Genomic DNA, 21378 nt, shown 5'->3' with positions numbered 1-21378 from the left:
CCACATAGTTGGATTGTAGGAGCCATGATAGGGGACTAAGGTGAGTCAAGGTCAACAGAGGCAGAAGCAAAAGACCCAAAAGACCAACTTAATGAAGCACATATAAGGTCATATTTCAGTAAATGTGTCTATGTACCTGGATATATGTACCAGGAAAATTTAAAGAAGAAGGCTTTAGATTTAAAGAAGGCTTCCCTTTCTTTAGCCAGAGACACACTACGTAAAGTCAAATGGCTATCAGAAAATTGGGAAAAAATAGTTTTAATGTCTATAACAGAAAAAGGATTTGCATCAGCATGTATGAAAAACACCTATAATTCGATAAGAAAATGATAACCCTCAGGAAAAAAAAGGCAAAGGATATGAACAGATAATCCACAGGAAAAGAAATGCAAATAATGAATAAAATATATTTTTAAAGGTACAAACTCACTAGCAATCAAGGAGATGAAATTAAAATGAGCTTCAGTTTTTCACTTAATAGATCGGGGAAAACTTTGAAAATTAGATAACATTATGAATTGACAAGGGCAAGAGGAGAAGTTCCCTTTCGTGTTGCTTTTTGTAGGGCACTTGCCAAACCCTTTAAAATTGCACATACCTTTTGAGCCAACAACCCCCTTCTTGCTATCTACCCAAAAGAAACATCCACATGTGCATAAGGAGGTGCCTGTAAGACTGGTCCCTGTGATGTTTTATGGAATAGTTTTTAACAAAGAAACCACCATGAATGTCCACTGATGGGGTAATAATGAAAACTGTCATAATCTACCCTATGGAATATTATGTGGCAGTTTTTAAAATGCAAGAAATCTGTATTTTTAGCTTACGGAAATATTTAAAGACCATGCTAATTAAAAAACTACACAAAACTAACGACTTATACCATTTATGTAAAAAATACAGACTTGACAGGCGGGCCACGGTGGCTCAGCAGGTAAGAGTGCTTGCCTGCTATGCCCGAGGACCCGGGTTCGATTCCTGGTGCCTGCCCATGTTAAAAAAAAAAACAAAAAAACAGACCTGAGACAAAAATATTTATTTGTATGATTTCATATGTAAATAGAAAAAGAGTTGAAAGGGTGCACACTAAATTCGCGAGAGACAGTCATTAATGCTGAGAGGGAACTGGGAGTGGAGGAAATGTTTTTTAGATCAATTTTACTTGTATCTGTGTTGTTTAAATTTCTTATAGTGAGATATGATTTTGTACTTATGTTATTACAAAAGTGGATTTTAAAAAAAGATGAACATTTATTTGACTAATGGCTGAGTCTTTAGTATGACTTGATTTTCACTCTTCTTATTAATTGGATCCTAGCTTTCAATGCAATGATGAACCTCTTCTCTACACGTCACAGATGAGGCTAGCACATTGCAAAAACTATTGGCTGACCACTGGGCCGAAAATAAACTGAATGTTAACTTTCAGCTTTATGCCTAGAGTGAAGCAAACAATTGAGAATGATGAGCAAATCTCTCTTCTTTGACCAAGAGGAACACACGTACCCCTTTTGTCTGAATGCATGGGAGATTCTCAGTAAACTACCCTGACAGGCAGAAGGTATCTGGAATCATCTGGAATATTTCCTGCTCGCTGTTTCATTAGCTGCATCTTAACCCTTCCAGGATGAAAGCATCTGTTTCCTCTGAGCAGCTCATGACGTCTCATTAAGTGTCACAGACCCAGTAGGCAGAGGATAAATAGTTTGATCCTTAAACAATCTTAGTGTCTTTAGGATTATGAAGTATTATGATAGCCTCAGAGCCTACAGATCGAGTGATGAATTTTAATCTTGCTTAACAAAATGAAGCTTTTAGAAATTAAACTCTGAAAATATGAGCTGCAAGGGAATTTAATCTACCATATTAAGAAGGAAGAAACTGAAGATCAGAGAAGTTAACCATCTTGCTCAAGGTCACTCAGCTGGCAGTGGTTCTTATATTCCTGAGGTACACAGTGGCTCTGAAGAGCTCATAAATAACCACTGTATCCTCTCACAGGACCCAGGGGCTCCTCAACTGTTGCTCATATAAGAGTCTGTTCTAACACCTCCTGCTTACCTTATTCTGGAGAATAATTAATTATGTGTTTAGATCCAGATGCCCCAGCTAAAATTACCTGCTTATGGAGAATTCCAGAGGTTATTTCAGATTGCCCTGACTTTATGTTGTTTAAATTCAATTTTCAAGTAGGATTTAAAAATCATTATGCCTATGAACAAAGAAGAAATTAAGCTACCAAAGCATAGTGATTTTTAGCTTTCAAATCCATGAAATATAGAAATTTAGCATTAAAGCTATTCTAGTGAATACATATTAATAAAAATATGTCATGATCTTGAGTTAACTGCCCTGATAAAATAAGAATAAGGTATTAATTTTTCTTCTACATTTGTTGAATTTCCCAGCTTGACATGGAATTACAATATTGTTTTAGTCTGTCTAAAAGACATGAAACCTTATCTTTGAAACTGCAGTAATATCTCCTCTTTCCTTTGTTTCCCATCTCTTTACACACAGACAAATACACACTCACTCATACACCCACAGAGTTAGCATCAAAAAACAAGACAAAAGAGGACCTGGATATTCAAAAAAACGTGGTCATTTTTCTGCAGAAACCATACATTATTAATGTGAAGCATTCTTACATTTTCCCTGTCTCATTTTTTCTTTCTTTTCCTTCCTTGGCATTGTCCAGGGAAATTGCTAAAGGCTGGAGACCCGGGCTAGAGGGCTCAGTAAACGATGGTCTGACCCAAATGCAAACTCAGCCAAGGGCACATCTGGAACCCATTTTCTGCCAGAGTGGACCGAGAAGGTCGTGAGCATTCAGTAGAGTCTCCCCTGGCTGCCTGACGGGTGCCTAGGATGGCCAGAGCCTGAGAATGTGGCTGCTAGTGAAAGTGTTTATATGTTTATGTGACCACAGGTATGTGCCTTCAATGACAGTTCTCCTGTTTAATGCTGTATGTCCTGGCAGGCAAATGGAATGTGGGGACGAAGCCAGAGGGAGTGGCCCTGAGGTTGCAATGTCCTAGGGAGGAGAGGGGTGTTGCTGGGGTGTAGGGCATGGGCTTGGGGAGAATGATTGTGGTATTTCTGGATTTGGGCTGTCTGAAGCCTTTGGGAATGACACGTCCTCCATTGTTAAACACAGTCATGGTCTTGTCCGATTTGGAGAAAATGGCCTGTCTTATAAAGGACAAGCCACCTAACCTGTACATCGCAAATGCATTTTCGGCGTGTACTATCCACCCTGTGGCAGAGCTGCAACCGTAGTCAGGTAAAGATGGGCTTCTCTTGGCCTGACCCTGAGCTCTGAACCTGAGATATCCATGAGTGACAGACAAATCTTCCTACCGATTGGGATGGCATCTGTGCTTGGCAAAGCACAACCGTCCTGGGAACATGCTTCCCCCAGGATGTCCTAATACGGAAAAGTGCGGGGCAATGCCAGGTGACTGGAGTCATTAGATGCTTCCCAGGGACCCAACGCTCTGCTGGGGAATGTGGAGAATGCCAAAGTGATATGAGGCACGGGGTTTTGTGTTTTGTTGTTGTTGGTTTGTTTTTTAATTTTTTATCTTGAGACGCTTCAAGTCAGACAAGGAGGTAGGATGAAAAATGTAGGGACTCCTCCACGGACTTCCTCAGTTTTGTATGCCCACCAGCGATACATCTTAGGGTTTTGTCCTGGGCCTCTTCCCTTCTTATTCTGTATATCCAAGACCCCACTGATCGAATGGTTACTCCCAATTTGGGGTCTCTCAGTCGCTAAATCCATGTATCTGTCCTTCAATGTCTTCTGAACATCTCCTTCTTGCCCAATAGGCGCTTTAAGCTGAAATACCACAGGGAAGCCAGCACCTGACTCATAATTGTGCGTTTCAGTTCATGGACCCACCATCCACCTCATAGCCTTTCTTTCTCAACCTATTATATTATACACAAACACATCCTTTTGATTTTTATTTTCAAAATGTCTCCCGAATGCATTCCTTTTCTCCATCTCCAAAGCTTTAGCCGGAGTCTTCAGTGTTTCTCCCTTGAGCTATCACCAAAGCCCAGTAGTTCTCATTCTTTAAGAACAAAGTCTCCCTTTCAATAATAAATATTTTGTAACACCCTCTTTACTGTCCCAAAATGTCATTCATAGATAATAAAATCTACCTATACACATACTTTAAAAAAAATCATATGGTACCCTAACTATGATGTAAAGGATAAGAATTAAAGATGTATATAACAGGATAATACATGTTTCAATATGTGAAGGCTTAGGACATGACCATAATAGAAGACAGAATTAAGTGGTCAATTCCTGTGCCTATAAGAAGAACTATCAGGAACATGACAGCTGCAGGTGTAGACCAGTGGAGGTGTGTTCTATTGGCAACTTAGGTATTATAAGTGATTCTGCTCTTGGTGACGCGACTTTCCAATAAGGTGAAAACCCATGGAAAAGTTCTGAACCAGAGTACTATCTTCCCTTAATTTATAGGTGCAAAGTTGCATTCCTGGAAAATTCAGTGTATATTAAAATCATTCAAAAATAAAAACCTTCTGTTTTTTTTTTATGTGTCTAGCAGAATATTTGAAAATTGTACAGGCCATGGAGCAATTTTACCATGTGGGACACTACTCTGGTATAGTGGAACACCTAGCACCCATGATATCCCCTTGCTGAGTGCCACACATGTCCCCAGTCATTGCCACACCCAGCAGACCCTTCCACAATTCCTAATACCTTGGCAGTTGGTACCCTTTCCACTGAGAGTCACTGAGATTATACTGGCAGTAGACAACTGCCTTCTCCTTGTAAAAAGGAAAGATACTACTGATGTAACTAAATTCTCTTTGGCTTCCACCCCCTCCTCCTCGGAGGTTACCATGGTCAACTGTTCAGTTCTACCATTTCAGATCGTCTATTTTAAGCTTATGTACCCATAGAAACTATCTGGTCATGATTAATTAGACAAGAAAATATCAAAACTAAAACAGTCTGGGGAGCCGTGAGGGGCCTGGAAGACCATTGCAAGTTGTGTGATGAGTTAAGAAACAAAAAGGACAAGCAAGCTGCAGAGCTTAGATTGTTGCATATAAGCTGTGCTCTTCCGGTGAGTCCCAGCTCACACCCAAAGAGTTAACACATCAAATTTGATTTGCAATCAACTTGTTTCTATAGAAAAAGTTAGCCTTGAGACTTTTTGTCATGCAGTAAGGCTTGCTTTAGAAATGGAAAAATAATAACCCAATCTGTACATGGGAACATGATGGAGTTTTTGCTTGCAGCCCTTTGTCTGGCGTGTGGATCTCTAGCTCATTTTTCATCCTTACCTACACCGTGCCCATGTATGCGTAATGAAATGAGTTGCAAACTCATTTATAGACCTTTGAACATGTTATTTTTTTGTTAGGGTGTGGCTAACTGAAGCAGGATGAGCCATAATCTGGATTATTGGAGGACTTTGAAGGGGAAGAAACCAGAAGCCAGAGTTGGAGAAAGCTATAGGGAGAGGCAAGAAAGCAGCAGAGAAGACAAGAGAAGAAAGAGGACATCACCATGTGATGGGAGGCAGGAAGTCAAAAGCAAGAAGCCACAGTGGATTCTGGTAGGCAGAAGCCTGGTATCTTGACTTTGGGCTTCTTTTAGCTTTGAAGCCCTGAGCCAATATATTCTTGTTGTTTAAGACAGCACCTTGGTCTTTTCCTGAGAGAAACCCTTCCTGGATGTTCCCCTCACGAGGTCAGACCCCACCCCCAGATATTCTCATCCCACTATTATTTCTCCTTTGGGCACCACAATTGTAATGTGATATTTATTTGTGTGATCATGTGGCTAATCTGTCCATCCGTGGTCTGTAAGCTCCGTAAACCTAGGGGCCAGACTTAATTTTGTCCACTGCAATAGGCAGTGGAGTGGGTGGCCTGTAGTTGGCACTTAATAAATACCCTTAATGAATATTTGTTGAATAAATGAAAGATACACAATGTTATTAAGTAAGCACTTATGGTCACAAGCATTGTGTGAAGGGATTTACTATAGTGGAAAAGAAGCCTGATGCTTTGCCAAATACCCACTTGTGCCACTCAAAATTGTCCATGTTCCCAGTGGGTGGACCACAACCAGCCCACCATGTCTGAGCTGAGGGGACAATGCATGGGATGCTTTTAATGATCAGTAGTGAATGATCAGTGAAGAAGCACTTTATTTCCATACATATTATTAAGATCTCATAGAAAAGGGAGTCCAAATGTTGATTTACTTTTGCATAGTCTTCATTCATTCAAAAATATTAACTGGTCCACTCATGTATATAGGGAGAGGTCACTGAATGGGACAGATATTTTCTCTGCTTTCACGGAACTGGCAGTTTTGAGCACTGATTCTGATTGCATGACTCTAGTCTGTTTGCCTCAGAATCACCAGGAGTAGCTATTAAGAAATAGTTTCTCAGCCTCCATTGCAGAGACATTAAAATAAAATGTTTCAAAATGTGGCTGGAGAAATATGAAACCGTAACAAATTCCTTCTGTCGTTTTCATTCTAGTAGGGGCATTTGTTGAATGCATTGTCCCTTATTTCTGCTTCTCTTGAGTTGGGCTGAACCAAATGGCCCCAAATTCTAGTTCATCTGTCTCTGAGGTGCCTCCTCTTCCCCAAGGCAGTATGGTGGTTCATTTCTGGAGTACAAAATGCTTGGGGTATATAGATTTATATATGCTATAGTAATATTAGATAAATAAAATAAATTCCTGAAACAAAAAATTCGAAAACATTTAGTAACATAGCTCACTACTATAGAGAGTTGATATTTATAACAGCTTTTAACTTGGTATTTTGAGAACACACACAGTTTTGATAGTTAATCAAATGGTATTTAAGATAGCGTTTAATATTTAGAATTAAGAACTTTGCTATCTGAATTTGTAGATGTTTTTCCACGTTGCCTTAATTTTAGATTGGTTTATGAAACTCACTGCATAAACACAGGTTTTACAATGATTATATGAAAACTTTATTTAAATATGCCTATGGTTAAGCTACCATTTTTGGTGGTTCTAAGTGTATTATTTGTTTTCTTAAATAAAAGCAAATGCTTGGGGCATCTGCTGGTCTCTTACAACAGCTGCCTGGGTGAGTATTTCCTTGAGGTGCTCAGTCAAACAACAGCTGATAAGATATAAAACCAGAATGGCTGGGGGGCAGAGAGATATCACTCTTAGCATTTTACTTCACTGCTCTTGGCTAAGAATATGGACAATAAAATCTTTTGCCAGAGGCTGAGAGGATTTCTCATTACACTGTAAAGTTCCCAAAACAATGCCCATTCTTTAATACTTAAATAATGTCCCCTATTAACATTATTAACTGAGAAACTGTAACAATGTTTCTTCAACTAAAAGAGAAGGTTGTAGAGGAGACTTCTGAAGTCTGTTTTTCCCAGATGATTTAGAGCATAGAATTAACACAATAAAACTAACTCTCCCAAAGGTGCTACTATGTGAAAGGAAATTCTAGGGACATTTCCACCACCATTGTCCGTCCTCGTACTGATGACCCCAACATAGCCTGGCAGGTAGGGAGATTATAAGTTCATATCAACCATGCTTCCTGCAGGAAATAAAGGTTTCCCAGATGGCTCAGGTGAAGAAACTCTAATCAAGGTCTACTTGCAGAACAGATGCGGTTAAGCACACAAACAAGAAATGTTGAGACACCCAGAGACTTGAAACAGCAAGGGTTGAACAAGCGATGGGAGGAAACAGTGCTGTTGGAGCCCATTCAGAGCTGGAATTGAGAGAGAGATGGCTCCTCTTGCCACAGATGAGTTATGGAGAAGTGCAGCTATTGCCGGAGACATGGCACCAAGACAGCAAAGACACAGCGAAGAAATACTGTGACCTCTCTTCTACCACCCTCTATACTCCTCACAGAAGAGCAGAAACCAGCCAGGCTTTCTATTGGCTGCCCTTGAGCAGAAACTAGCCAGGGCAGATGGGACCAGTGTTGGGTCCACATGAGAGAAAGGCTGAGAATAGGTTGGGGGGTCAAGCTGGGACATGGATAATACCAGGACATCCCCTTTGTGTAGTTGTTTGTGTGGAGAATATTTCTCGTTGGAGACCTTTCTGAGGACATACAACCAGTACAGAATGGCTGTACATCCTATGTGCTACCTTTGTTCTATTTCACAAGACCTGAAAATTAATCCAGAATTGGAAAAGCTTTGGACAAATCACATCTTGTGCAAAGAGCAATGACAGGGCTTATCTTAATTTGACATTCTGCTGTGACAAAAAGCACATGATGAGTTGGCTTAGACAATGGCCCATTGAGAGCTGGAATTTTGTGATTTTGAGGTTAGAAGAATACCAAAATCAAGTTATTGGCAAGCTGTCTGCCTACAGTCTGTGGTGCTCTGGTGCTGGCTCACTGTGGTTTTTGACATTCCTTGCCTCCAGTCAGATGGTTATCTCTCTCTGTCTTTTTTTTTTTTTTTTTTTTTTTGCTGACTTCTGTCTTCTGGTTCTTCTCCATGGCTTTTTTTTTTTAACTTTTGGCTTCTGGTTTCTTCTCTTTATAAAGCATTCAGTAACATGGATTAAGACCCACCCTGAAAGAAAAACCAGATGCATGGAACATACATCCTTTGATAAAGTCCTTCATGAATTTGACACCTGGCACTCCTAGCTGTATTCTTTTCTGTGGGATTGTTCTGTATATAACAGTACACTTCTGCCATGAGAAACATGTTATAAAATTAGTATTGTGCTGGTTTTTATATTTTGCTGTTATAACTATACTAATATCCTCTCATTGTAAATATCAATCTATTGCCAAGTTGAGTACTTATTTTTAGGGTTGCCTTTTCAAATAAAATGTCCCATGTGATAAAAAAAAAAGACCCACCCTGATTCAATTGGGCCACACTTTTACTAAAAATAACATTTTCAAGAGGTCCTATTTACAATGGTTCACACCCAGAGCAGTGCGGATTAAGATTAAGAATGTGTTTATGTTGGAGCACACCATTCAATCTACTACAGACCTCCTATTTATTTATTTTAAAAGTTGGCCTTGTTTCAAAATGTGTTTGAGGGCCCTTTCTATTCTGGTCAAATTTATTCAATTTTCTCTTGAGAGACTTTATCTCTTCCCATTTGTCTTTCTACCGACCATGCTGACTGAAGATCATTTATCCTATAGTTAGGGAGGAAATGAGAGAAAGCTAATGAACAGAAATTGCACATAATCTTTATTTCAAGGCAGTCTGTTAGTCTGTGGGAATCATCATGAATCATGATTTGGGTACACCATTAGTTGCAAGATATATACTTTCTTAGCCTTTTTTATAAACTCAAGACTGAAAGGAACTATTCTGTCTAATAGGTTAGGGAAGCTTTTGCAGTGTCTTACTGAGTGCACATCTATGTAACCTATTGATCTTTCAGTTGGCTACCTCTAGCCAATCCTAAATTCCTCAGATATGTGATTCAATGCCAAATTATCCAAGGGTTTTCACTTTTTAGTTTTGTTTTTGTGCAACATCATTGAGAAGCACTAAGGCCTGCTGGGGTGTGGGTGGAGGTAGAAAAAAACGAAAGTGGGTTGAAGAGTCTCTTGAGGTTAGACAAAGAAAGATTGAAGGGAGGAATTAACTGTCATTGCCCTCTTTGGGTCAGGGGTGAGGTAATTGGGGAAGCTAGAAAGTTCCTGAAGTGCTCCTTCACAGGCTATTCTTTGCTTCGCTGGGCATCACACTCAGTTCCATACTTTGAGGGCATGAGTGATGGTGGACTACTTTCACTCAAATAAGGGAGTAACTTAAGCCTCGACCTTCTAACCTGGCTCACATCTCCCCAAAACAACATATGATAATGAAGGACTCAACATACCTTCATGTATGATTGGTCTATTATGAGGCTTACTTGATTGGTCAAAACAACAACTTCTTTTGGTTGTTGTCTGGTGATGGGCAAGTTGGAATTGCGGTACCAGTCCCTACAGAATGTGGTAACCTTAGTATTCTAGTTTGCACGCTGCCAGAATGCTATATGCTAGAGTTGTGATGGCCTTTATAAAGGGAAATTTAATATGTTACACACTTACAGTTTTAAGCCTATGGAAATGTCCAAACTAAGGCATCCAGGGAAAGATAATACCTTAATTCAAGAAAGGCCAATGTGTCTGCAACACCTCTGTCAGCTGGGAAGGTACACTGGCAGGTGTTCCTGGGCTCTGTTGTTTTCAGTCTCTGTCCCTGTAGGGGTTCCTCACTTTACTTCTCCAGGGCTGGCTTTCACCTCTTGGCTTCCCTTGGTTTTCTCCAGGTTCTGGCTTGCTTAACATCTCATGGCAATGTCTGCTGGTCTCCAAGCATCTCTAAACATCCGTGTCTCTGTCTTCTATGTGTCCACATCCGTGTCAGCTCTGCTGTGAAGTTTCTGTTGGCTCTGAGGCTTGTCTTTCTGTCAGCTCTGTTGTTTCTGACACTCTCCAAAATATTTCTTCATTTAAAGGATTCTAGTAATCTAATCAAGACCCACCTAGAATGGGTGGAATCACATCTCCTAATAAAAACTTAATACCCACTATTGGGTGTGTCACATTTTCTTGGAGAAAAATTAATCAAAAGATTCCAACCCACAGTACCAAATAGGAATTAAAATAAATGGTTGCTCCCACAAGATTGGATCAGGATTAAAACATGGCTTTTCAGGGGTACATAATAGATTCAAATCAGCACACTTTAGTGTCCTGTCTTTCTATGAAATCATTCAGTAGCCTGTGTGATGTTGGCTTTAGACTATAAATTTTTGCTAAATTACCTGCTTCAGTATCACTGGCAGAGACATAAAACACGGTTGCATTTTGCTTGTGACAGGTAGCCCAGATATCTTCCCACATTTCTTTTCCCTATGAGGGGTGGCAGGCAACAGTCCATTGATCTTGCTTCCATGTAGTTATCCACCCTGCCAGACCTTAGTACACTGTCCAATTGTTAGTACAAATAGTTAATGCATCTCCTGGTTTGTGAACAATGACCATCCATACAGCCTTTAATTCAGCCCTTTGGATGCTCAGTATAGTCCCAGTTTTCCACCATATAGTGCCCATACTAGATTTCATGGCTGCTGCTGTCCAGGTGGCAGGCTGTCCGTGTGCTGATCCATCAGACTTAGGTATACTGCTACATCCCTCAGCAGTGGGCACAGAGACAGCCACCTTGGGTAGATCAGCAGGGAGTGCAAGTGTTATTCTTTCACATAGGAACCTGGTCTTGCATAGTATATTATGCATTTCTGCACTTAAGTGGCTGTGGTTGAAAATGCTGTGCTGTAGTAGATAAGCTTTCCATTTCATTTATGTGTTTAATTGTGCACTGCCAGAGTGAGGCTTAGTGGCAGTGTCCCATATCCACCCCTGTGTGTGGATGGTTGTTCTCAATTTCACAGGGCATTCTGAGTTAGTCCTTCAACTTTCAGTAAGGCATTATAAGCAGTACACAGTTGTTTTCCTAAAGGACTGTAGCACAGTTTGGCTCTTTTAACTCACTTTGCCTGTTTCCTCTGCCACAAGCCCCACCCAAAGCCAATATCTGTACTAGCCAAATCTAATTTACAAGGCACAGCTGGGTTATGCCCCCCCAAAACCTCAGCCATTATGATGGCCCATCTGGCTTTTCCAAGCAGCCTGCTGGGAGGTATCCTATTCCAAGGATGGCTTTTCCTAATCAAAACATACACAAATTTTCACATTTGGGCTGAGTGAGGAATGAAAGGTTTCCAATACCCCAGCAGTACCAAGAAAGCCATTTGTTACTTTTGCATATGTGGCATAGGAAAATATTGTACCTTATGAATTACTACAAAAGGAATAAATTTTGCCTTTCTTAGTGATACAGTACCCAAGAATTTGACAAGACAGCCAAGGCATTGCAGTCCACTACAATCAATTGCTCATTCCCAGCTATTAACATGGGATAGTCATGAGCCTGAAGCTTCTTTTAATTCTGGAAAAGATTTGCTGGTTAACATGACATCATCAATATCTATAAGCCTGTGGCAGATATTCAGGCTATGTAAATAACCTCACGTAAACAAAATGAAAGTCCTTTGTTCTCCTTCCCAGGTGAGGGTGAAAATACATTGACTGGCTCTATTTAAAGGAATAATAAAGAAGTGAGTGCTAATTCTTTGTAGTAAAGAGACAGCCTTTGGAACTGCAGCATACAAAGCCACTGGTCTTCTTTTTTCTTCTTTTCATCATCAGATAAAGAACCTACGGGACCCCAAGCCTTTGGAACCCAGTCAGCAGAAGTCAAAATATGCCTCATATGCCCCTTGGACAGTCTATGCCCTTTTACTCTAGCATACTGGCATATCAACATTTCTAAACTCCTATCTACACAGTGTAGCCTCTCATTCAATGCATTCTTCAAATCTACTCATTCCTCTGTCTTTCTGAGACAGTTTGCTATAGCTGGCCATACCACACAGAACAATGACCAACCAACTGAAGTGTAGTCAAGCAAGTGGGTGACCCTCTCTCATATCAAGGATGCTGGCCTCCTTGGGATTACTCCCACAGAGTCCCCTTTACCCAGACTCATGCTCATTATGGCTGGTAGCTCTTTGGTCTCCTGGCTGGCTCGCCAAATGTTCCAGCCCAGAACAACCCCAAGACCAATGAACATACCAGACAGAAGATTAAACATGGGTTTTAATTAGGGATTTACAGATAGAATAATTCTTCCCAATAGTGGCCAGTTGGGAAATGGAAGTCTGCACTCTGCCTAAAACCAAGAGAGTGAGGAGAACCAAGGGTGTGGGGTTTATAAGGTTCAGTGTCCCATGAGCTTTGGTTATAATGATGTCTTGTGAGAGTTGGTCCTGTGCTCTGATTACATAGACTGCTATGTGCTCGAATCTCCACTGTTTTTCCTAAGGAGAAGGTCTTGACCACTGGGTTGCCACAATCTGAAATTAGGTGTTGTGTTGTGATGAGATGTGATATCAGACTCAGGCAATGGGAAGTGAGAAAGCAGTTCTTCAAATTGAAGCTTCCTAGCTTCTGTGAAGCAACCCCACTGCTTCACAGAAGGAGAGTGTGAGACGGCCACAATCAAGTCATCAATGTCAGGCTAATTTTTCCTAGTTCAGAAGGCTTTTAAGATCATCTTTCTTGAGGGCATAAGGTCCAAATGCCTCCATCTGATGCCCAGTCATGCCTGAGTCCTTGGTCACATTCACTTCTCAAGTTTCCCCACCACCCCTCCCAATAACTTATGCTTTTCCTGTTGTCAAGAATGCTATCTCATTTCTCCTCCAGCCCATCCAGTTGCTACCCACTGTAGACTTCTTTCCTGGATTTGAACGAGCTCCACAGCCCAGCTGCATGTTCTTTAGGGGTGAGGCTTTAGGGAAGGAAGAAGTAAAGGGGGCTGGCATTATTGAGGACTGAGACATGGCAAATTTTGTCAAATCATTTTGTCCTCATACCCACTGTGCAATGGATCTTATTTCCACATTTTAATTACGAGAAAGCCAAGGTTCAGTAACTTGACCAAAGTCACATACTAATCTCAGATTCAAAGCCAGGTCGATGCTGTATTTAGTGCTGCTTCCCCTGCCTAGAACAACGCCTGTCCTGTAGTAGACTTACAATTATTTCCTAATAGTCATGGCAACTAAACAGGCATTTATTTACTGATATGCCTTAAGAGGTCTTAAAACTATTTCCAATGACAAATGGTTAATTAGAATTTTTTATGAACATGACAATAGGTGCCTGAGCATGATAATTGGCTATTCCTTCCTTCCTTCCATCCTTCCTTCCTTCCTTCCTTCCTTCATTCCTTCCTTTCTTTCAAAGGATTTTTTATTATTTTTCTAAAGCTATATAATGGGGAGATGGGTAATTTTCATATTTAAATCTACTAGTAAGTTGTGAGGGTTTGAATGATCTGGCAATCCCCTTTCAGAGAATTAAATTCCACATAATTTTTGTCACCAATGTAATTTTTGTGCAGTTTAATTGATTACAATGATTTTTAAAAAATATCTACTTTAGGGCCTCCTTTGGCATTAATAACAAGTACTCCCCTTATGATAGAGCAAAACGGACCCATCAAATCTGGTGAGCTGCAGCTGTTACTTCCATTGAGGTTGGGAGGAGGGAGAGCCGACCCTACAGGTTGCATGTTGGTAACCAGGCATTTCAGGCCTTCTTCTAGATAAAGAGACCCTGCACTAGGCCGCAGTCATACCAAGCAAGAAGTTACCAAGTCCTGATACTTTTTGTCAGACACATTCCAAGAGATCTGTAACTGCAGTGGTTAAGGTTTTTATTTCTTTCTTTAAAGCTGCCTGAGGAGGCGATGACTCATTGCAAGGTTAATGTGTTTCACCTTTTCACCAAAACTGTAGCCAAAATAATTTTCCACCTTTATGACTCACTGTTTCCCCAGGCCTGTTAAATTAATAGGACCTGAAAGAGAAAACACAGCAAAGTTACAGTAGTCTCCATCAGCTCCCTGGTGAATAGATAGGTCCCTGCAGTAACCTGGAGTTTGTCACTTTTTTCCAGGTTCAGGTTTAATTTGAATTTCAGGATTCTAAAGGCTTCCAGTGGAAAATGCACTGTAAGGCATAGTAAGCTGCCTTTCCGGTGTCAAAATCATAGAATGTCTCTAGATACTGAAGTAAGGGTATAATTGATGAGAAAGGAACCCATTACAAATTGTGGTAGTTAGATTCAGTTGTCAACTTGGCCAGGTGAAGGCACCTAGTTCTGTTGCTGTGGACATGAGCCAATAGTACATGAACCTCATCTGTTGCTCATTACATCTGCAGTCGGCTAGGAGGTGTGCCTGCTGCAATGAATGATGTTTGATTTAATTGGCTGGTGCTTAAATGAGAGACTTAACTTAGCACAGCCCAAGCAGCTCAGCATTCCTTATCTCAGCACTAACAGCTCAGCGCAGGCCTTTGGGGATGCAGAAAGAAAACACCCTGGGGAAAGTTGTTGGAACCCAGAGGCCTGGAGAGGTCAGCAGAGATCACCCTGTGCCTTCCCACATAAGAAAGAACCTCAGTGGAAAGTTAGCTGCCTTTCCTCTGAAGAACTAACAAAACAAATCCCCTTTTATTAAAAGTCAATCCATCTCTACTGTGTTGCATTCCAGCAGCTAGCAAACTAGAACACAAATCATCCAGGGAATATTTTTAATTGTAGTGGGTCGGTAAACCCAAATCTTTAGAGGACCGTTCAGAGTCCGCTGTAATCTAGTTTGGCTTTGCTGCCCTCAAACTCATATCTTACCAATTTCCTACATTTACCTTCTGCTTCAGCCCAACTGTTCTTTCCATGTGCCCCAAATCACACCATTATACCTTTGGCCTTTGTATTTTTGCTTATGACTTCCTTCCCATACCCACATTTAGAATGTCCTTTCACCTCATCTCCTTTATCTAAACTTTAACTTTCTTTTCAGACTACAGTTAAATCCTTTTTCTTTTGTGATGTCTTTCTCAATAGAAATTGCTTCCTTTCCTTGGCTTCTATAAAAAATATTTTCTTTTGTTGCTTTTAAGAACCTCTCTTCATCAGTGATTTTTTTTTTTTTGTGGTAGCTTTACCACAACATATATACATTGAATACTTCTAAACAAAGAGTATTTTTAAAAAATTTAGCTTGTAGTTCATTATACTTCCTGAGTCTGAGATTCACTTTTCATCGGTTCTAAAAAAGTGCTGTCATTGTTTCTTTGACTTTCTCCCCCTCAATCACCTTTCTCTTTCTGGATCTCCTATTGGATGTATATTGGAACTTCTCATACTTCTTCCAAACTCTATTTCTCTTTCATATTTTCCATCTCTTCTATTCTAAATTTTGTAAAATTTCTTTGAATTTATATTCTAATTTTAACAAATTTTGATCTGCTGCTTAACCTGCCCATAGGGGATTTTAAAAACAATTTTATGGAAATTAATTTACATAGCATAAAAGTCACTGGTTTTAAATGTACAGTTAAAAGGTTTTTAGTAAATTTACACAGTTTCGCATTCAGTTTCAGAACAATTCCGTTGCTCCAAAGACTGCTTGTGCCCATTTACTATTAATCGCCATTCCCAACTCCAGGCCCAGACATCCATTAATCTATTTTCTATGCCTATAGATTTCTCTTTTTTAGATATTTTGTATACATTGAATCATGTGGTCTTTGTGTCTGGCTTTCTTCACATAGTATAATGTTTTTGAGGTTCATGCATGTATTATTGGTAGTTTGTTCTTTTTCATTGCTAAATAGTATTCCATTACATGCATGTATCGCATTTTGTTTACCCATTCACCAGCTGTCTACTGAATTTGTAGTGTCAAATACATTCCATCTGCTTTTATGTCAAGTTTTCTTGGATAATTATATTTGTGATGATTATATACCCCAGAAAAGATCATCCTCTTGTATTCTATTCCTGTGGGTATAGACGTATTATGGGTGGTACCTTTTTATTACGCTATTTCAATTGAGATGTAACCTTGCTTCATTCAAGGTGGTTCTTAATCTTCTTACTGGAATCCTTTAAAGGGAATAAAAGACAGAAAAAACCCAGAAAAGTAAAGGGAAACAGAAGGTAAGAAAGAGAATCACACAGAGAAACTGAGAAGCTGAAGATAACAAAACCTGGGAGAGAAGGACCAGTGGATGTCACCATGTGGCTTCCCCCATGACAGAGGTACCCCAAATGCCATTGGCCTTTCGTCATGAAGGCATCTTCTTGTTGCCTTAATTTGGACATTTTTATGGCCTTAAAACTGTAAATTTGCAACCTAGTAAATCCCCTTTGGAAAAGCCAATCCATTTCTGGTATATTGCAATCTGGCAGCTTTAGCAAGCGAACACAATATTTTAAATATGTATTCCATCATTTCACTTTAATTGTCTTAAATGTATTTTTTTCTTCAATTTTTTTTTGCATGGGCAGGCACCAGGAAGCAAATCTTCAATTTTTTTGATTGAGATATAATCATCTAAAGTGTACAATCAGTGGTTTTCACAGTGTCATCATAAAACTGTGCATTCATCATTACAATCAATTTTCGAACATTTTCATTACTCCAAAACCCATAAAAATAAGAATAAACGTAAAAATAAAAGTAAAAAAGTACACCCAAAACATCCCATAACTCCCATACCTCACTATTGTTTATTTTTTGTCTTTTTTAAATGTATTTTTTAGTTTGCTTCTAATAATTTAATCATCTGAAGTTCTTGAGGGATCAAAAGCTGATTTTTTAGTTTATGTGATATTTGCCTACTCTGCCTGTGTTTGGATTTTGGGCTCATAGATCTGGGCTGAGGGTCTTCTGGTAGGTACCTGTATTAGTTAGGGTTCTCTGAAGAAACAGAATCAACAGGGAACACTCACAAATATAAAATTTATAAAAGTGTCTCACGTGACCGCAGGACCGCAGAGTCCAAAATCCTCAGGGCAGGCTGTGAAGCCGACGATTCCGATGGAGGGTCTGAATGAACTCCACAAGAGAGACTCACCAGCTGAGACAGGAAGAGAGCCTATCTCTTCTGAATCCTCCTTAAAAGACTTCCAGTGATCAGATTAAGCATTACTCATTGCAGAAGACACTCCCCTTTGGCTTATTACAAATGGAATCAGCTGTGGATGTAGCTGACATGATCATGATTTAATTCTATGAAATGTCCTCATTTATTTAATTGCATGACAGGCCAGCACTTGCCCAACCAGACAAACAGGTACCACCACTTGGCCAAGTTGACACATGAACCTGACCATGATAGTACCCAAGGACTTTTTTTTTCAGATTAATTTTTTGGTTTGGAGTTTCCTGGATCATTCTGGCAGTCTTAATGGGAATCCAGAACCTTCCTAGGTGCAGGCCTGTGGTTAAAAATTATCATGAAAGTTTTCTTTCTCCCAAATTAGAGCCTAAGATGAGACAAAGGTGTTTTGTATTCTCTATCTGGTGGTTTGCTTATTCTTTCTTTCTCTTTTTGTCTTCCCTTTCCCTAAGAGTGTGGTCGTCCCAGCTACACGCTGGTGTCTCTGTTACAACTCTCCGGCTCATGCAGGTCCAAGTCCTTGACTCTTAGTCTTGGGAGACACTAAAACTGAAACTAGGTGTCCAAGGTAACCAATGTGCCAGCTCCCACTTACCACCCAGGTTTTCAGCTTCCCCTTTGATTTTTACTCCTTGATTTTACTTATGCTGGGATATGCATTTAAAAGTATGGTGGTTTTATTTTCTTTTGCCTTTCTGGGTGTTTTGTAGCATGAGGTTTTTCAGGGTATTCAGTGTGCTTGAGAATGCGATGGATGTAGCCAGTGGTTATTTTCTGCTACAGATATCGGTGGGTTCACATGTGTGAGTTGGTGCATGTTTGTGAATGTGTTTACAGAGCATTTATGACTATTTTCAGCATTACCACCTGAGTATAGGTAATGTAATTCTTTATAGGGATAAACTATATTTTAATTTTAAGAAATAGATTTTACAGTTCATATTTGATACTTCTGTAAGATTAATGGTTTATTTCAACTTCTTAACTTGTGGTGCACTTTACAACAGAAATTTTCCAAGACATAGTACCATAGTGATTACTGGACTTGGGGGAATAGTCTGTATCTTTCTCTGAATAGTTTTTGTAATAAAGGGATGTGCTCTCACAAATATCCTAAGGATGTTGTGACATGAAAAGATGTCCTTCGCCAAAGATCTTTACGGTATGGCATACTGTGACCACAGTCTCATCTAAAGCAGGGAATGGAGTGTTTATCGTCTGACAATTTGTTTCATCTCCAAATTTCCATTTCAGGAAGAATATAAAATTATCTGACCTTAGCAGGAACCAGACTGTCATCTCCAAATATAAAATAATCTTGCTTGTTATGTGAAGGCTTAGAAACATTTGCTTCAAGTGATTTTAAAGCTTTCTGTGCCTGTTCTTGAAGAAAATGTGAACTTCTTGAGTTCCTTAAAACTTCTCTGCTCTGCCCAATGATGTTGGTGGACCAGAAGGGAAGAGGCAGCCACCATCCCAGTCACCCTGCCAACATCCATGTCATCCAGTCACGCTGTAGTGTAAGAAACAGCTTCAAAGAATCAGGGGCTCCTAAATGTGGCGCCTAAGTATAGAGGCCCTTAGGGAGAAACATTTTACTTATTGTGAAAAGCATCAGTTATTCAGAAATTATAGTAGTTAGACTTTACTGGTTTAATCTATTTTGGCTGTCTGGTAAGGATGGAGCATGCATTTCCAAAAAGCAAACAACGACAAAGCTTAACTATGAAAGAAATAGGGTTGAAGCTACCAGCAGCCTTAATAACTCACGAGTTTCCAAAGCTTACAGTTACCTTCCATCAGTCTTGAGCACCCCTAATATTCTACTGGGCACTTCTGAGTGCAAATGCAACCCAGCTGCCATCAATTGCCAACACTACAACCCCACTGTCCCCCTCTCCCCGCCATCTTACCCCATCCCCCAGACCACAAAGCCAGGAGCTCCAGGGATGTCTACAAATATTCCATTTCCTTTAAAACACAGGCTACCATCAAAACTAAATGGCATTATTAGAAAAGAGTAAAAGTAGCCAGATTCCTTTAAAGTCCGCAAGCACTTAAACAGTACTAATTTTCTGGGTGGATTGAAAGAGTACGCATTCTTTTAGTGCGGTTTTTCACTAAGAAGCATTAAATGCTAAATCTCCACTTTCCCCTCTCCCATTTTTGCAAATCAGCAGCAAAAAGAAGGCAAAACGAGGCAACTTCAGAGCCTTCTAGCTGTACACTGTCCATGCCGCAAACTGACATCTTTAGCTATGTAAACCTGTGGTCTCTGGTGAAGCTTCTTCTCTGTGATTGGGTTGAAAGCAGAAAGGATTGGGGCAACTCAAGTATAAAAGGAAGTTGCACTAAGGAGGAGAATGCCTCTTGGAATTCATAATACTTCCTGACGTCATTAACATTTTCTTTAGCAAGTGATGCCTGACTGCCCAGGGGGATTTTAGCGGAATTGCTGGCTACATACCAAAACTGGAAAATATGAATTATTTTTAATTCCATAATAGGTCCCTGTGGTTGCTATGTATCTTATAGGAAGGATTAGAAAGGGGAAAACATTTCATTCTGTGAACCAAACATCACAGTTAATTCTATTCTGACATTAAATCTTTGTTTACCTAGTGTATGAGATATAACAAGTTTGTCAAACTAATTCTTCCTATCAGAGGTCCTGATTTAAACCTCTTTTAAATTAGTTTCAACTTTAGTTGGCTCAATGTCTTCACCCACAATGATTTTAGGTCCGCAGAGATAATCTTGTCTTTCCACTCTGACTTTGACTTTATCTGTGGCTTTGAAATATGTTGTCATGCCTTTGGTACACAAATGACACCAGCTAGACAAAGAAGACCACAGAGAAGAGAGTATCTGTTGATTGGGTGTTTCCTATTTAAGATTTAGAAATATTTTAAAGGCAGTTTTATTGAAATATAGTCACATACTATGCAATCCATCCAAAGTGTACAATCAATGGCTTTTAATATAATCACAGAATTGTGCAGTCATCACTACAATCAATTTTAGAACATTTTCATTACATCAAAAAGAAAAAAAAACCATACCCCTTAGCAGTCTCTTTTCAATCCCTCTGTCCTTTCACAGCCATAATTAACCTCTGACCTATTTCTGTCTCTATAAATTTATTTATATTTACATATTATATAAATGGCATAATGCCACATGTAATATTTTGTGACTGTTTTCTTTCACTTAGCATAGTGTTTTTTTGTCATTATTTAATTAGAAAAATTGTAGGTTTACAGAAAAGCCATGTAAAAAATATATTGTTCCTATATATTTCCCTATCAACATTTTGAATTAGTGTGGTATCTTTGTTACAATTGATAAAAGAATATTAAAATATTACTGTTAACTGTAGTCCACTGTTTACATTAGGTGTATTTTCCCTTATACCACACTATTATTAACACCTTGTAATAATGTTGTTCATTTGTTATAATTCATGAAAAGACATTCTTATTTTTGTACTATTAACCACAGTCCATCATCCACAACAGGGTTGACTGTACTATGCAGTTTCATATTTTATCTTCTAACTTTCCCTCTAGTAACATGCACAACCCAAAGCTTCTCCTTTCAACCACATTCGCAAACATTCCTCAGCACGATAATGTGCTACCAACACTACTACGCATTTCCAAATATTTACAATCAACCTAAATAGAAATTTTGCACATATTAAGCATTAACTCCCTATTTTTTTGCCTACATTCTACCCCTTGGTAACCTATATTCTAGATTCTA

This window comes from Tamandua tetradactyla, chromosome 2 (assembly GCF_023851605.1).
Source record: "Tamandua tetradactyla isolate mTamTet1 chromosome 2, mTamTet1.pri, whole genome shotgun sequence".
In the NCBI taxonomy this organism is placed as follows: Eukaryota; Metazoa; Chordata; class Mammalia; order Pilosa; family Myrmecophagidae; genus Tamandua; species Tamandua tetradactyla.
Note: the sequence above shows the minus strand (reverse complement) of the source record.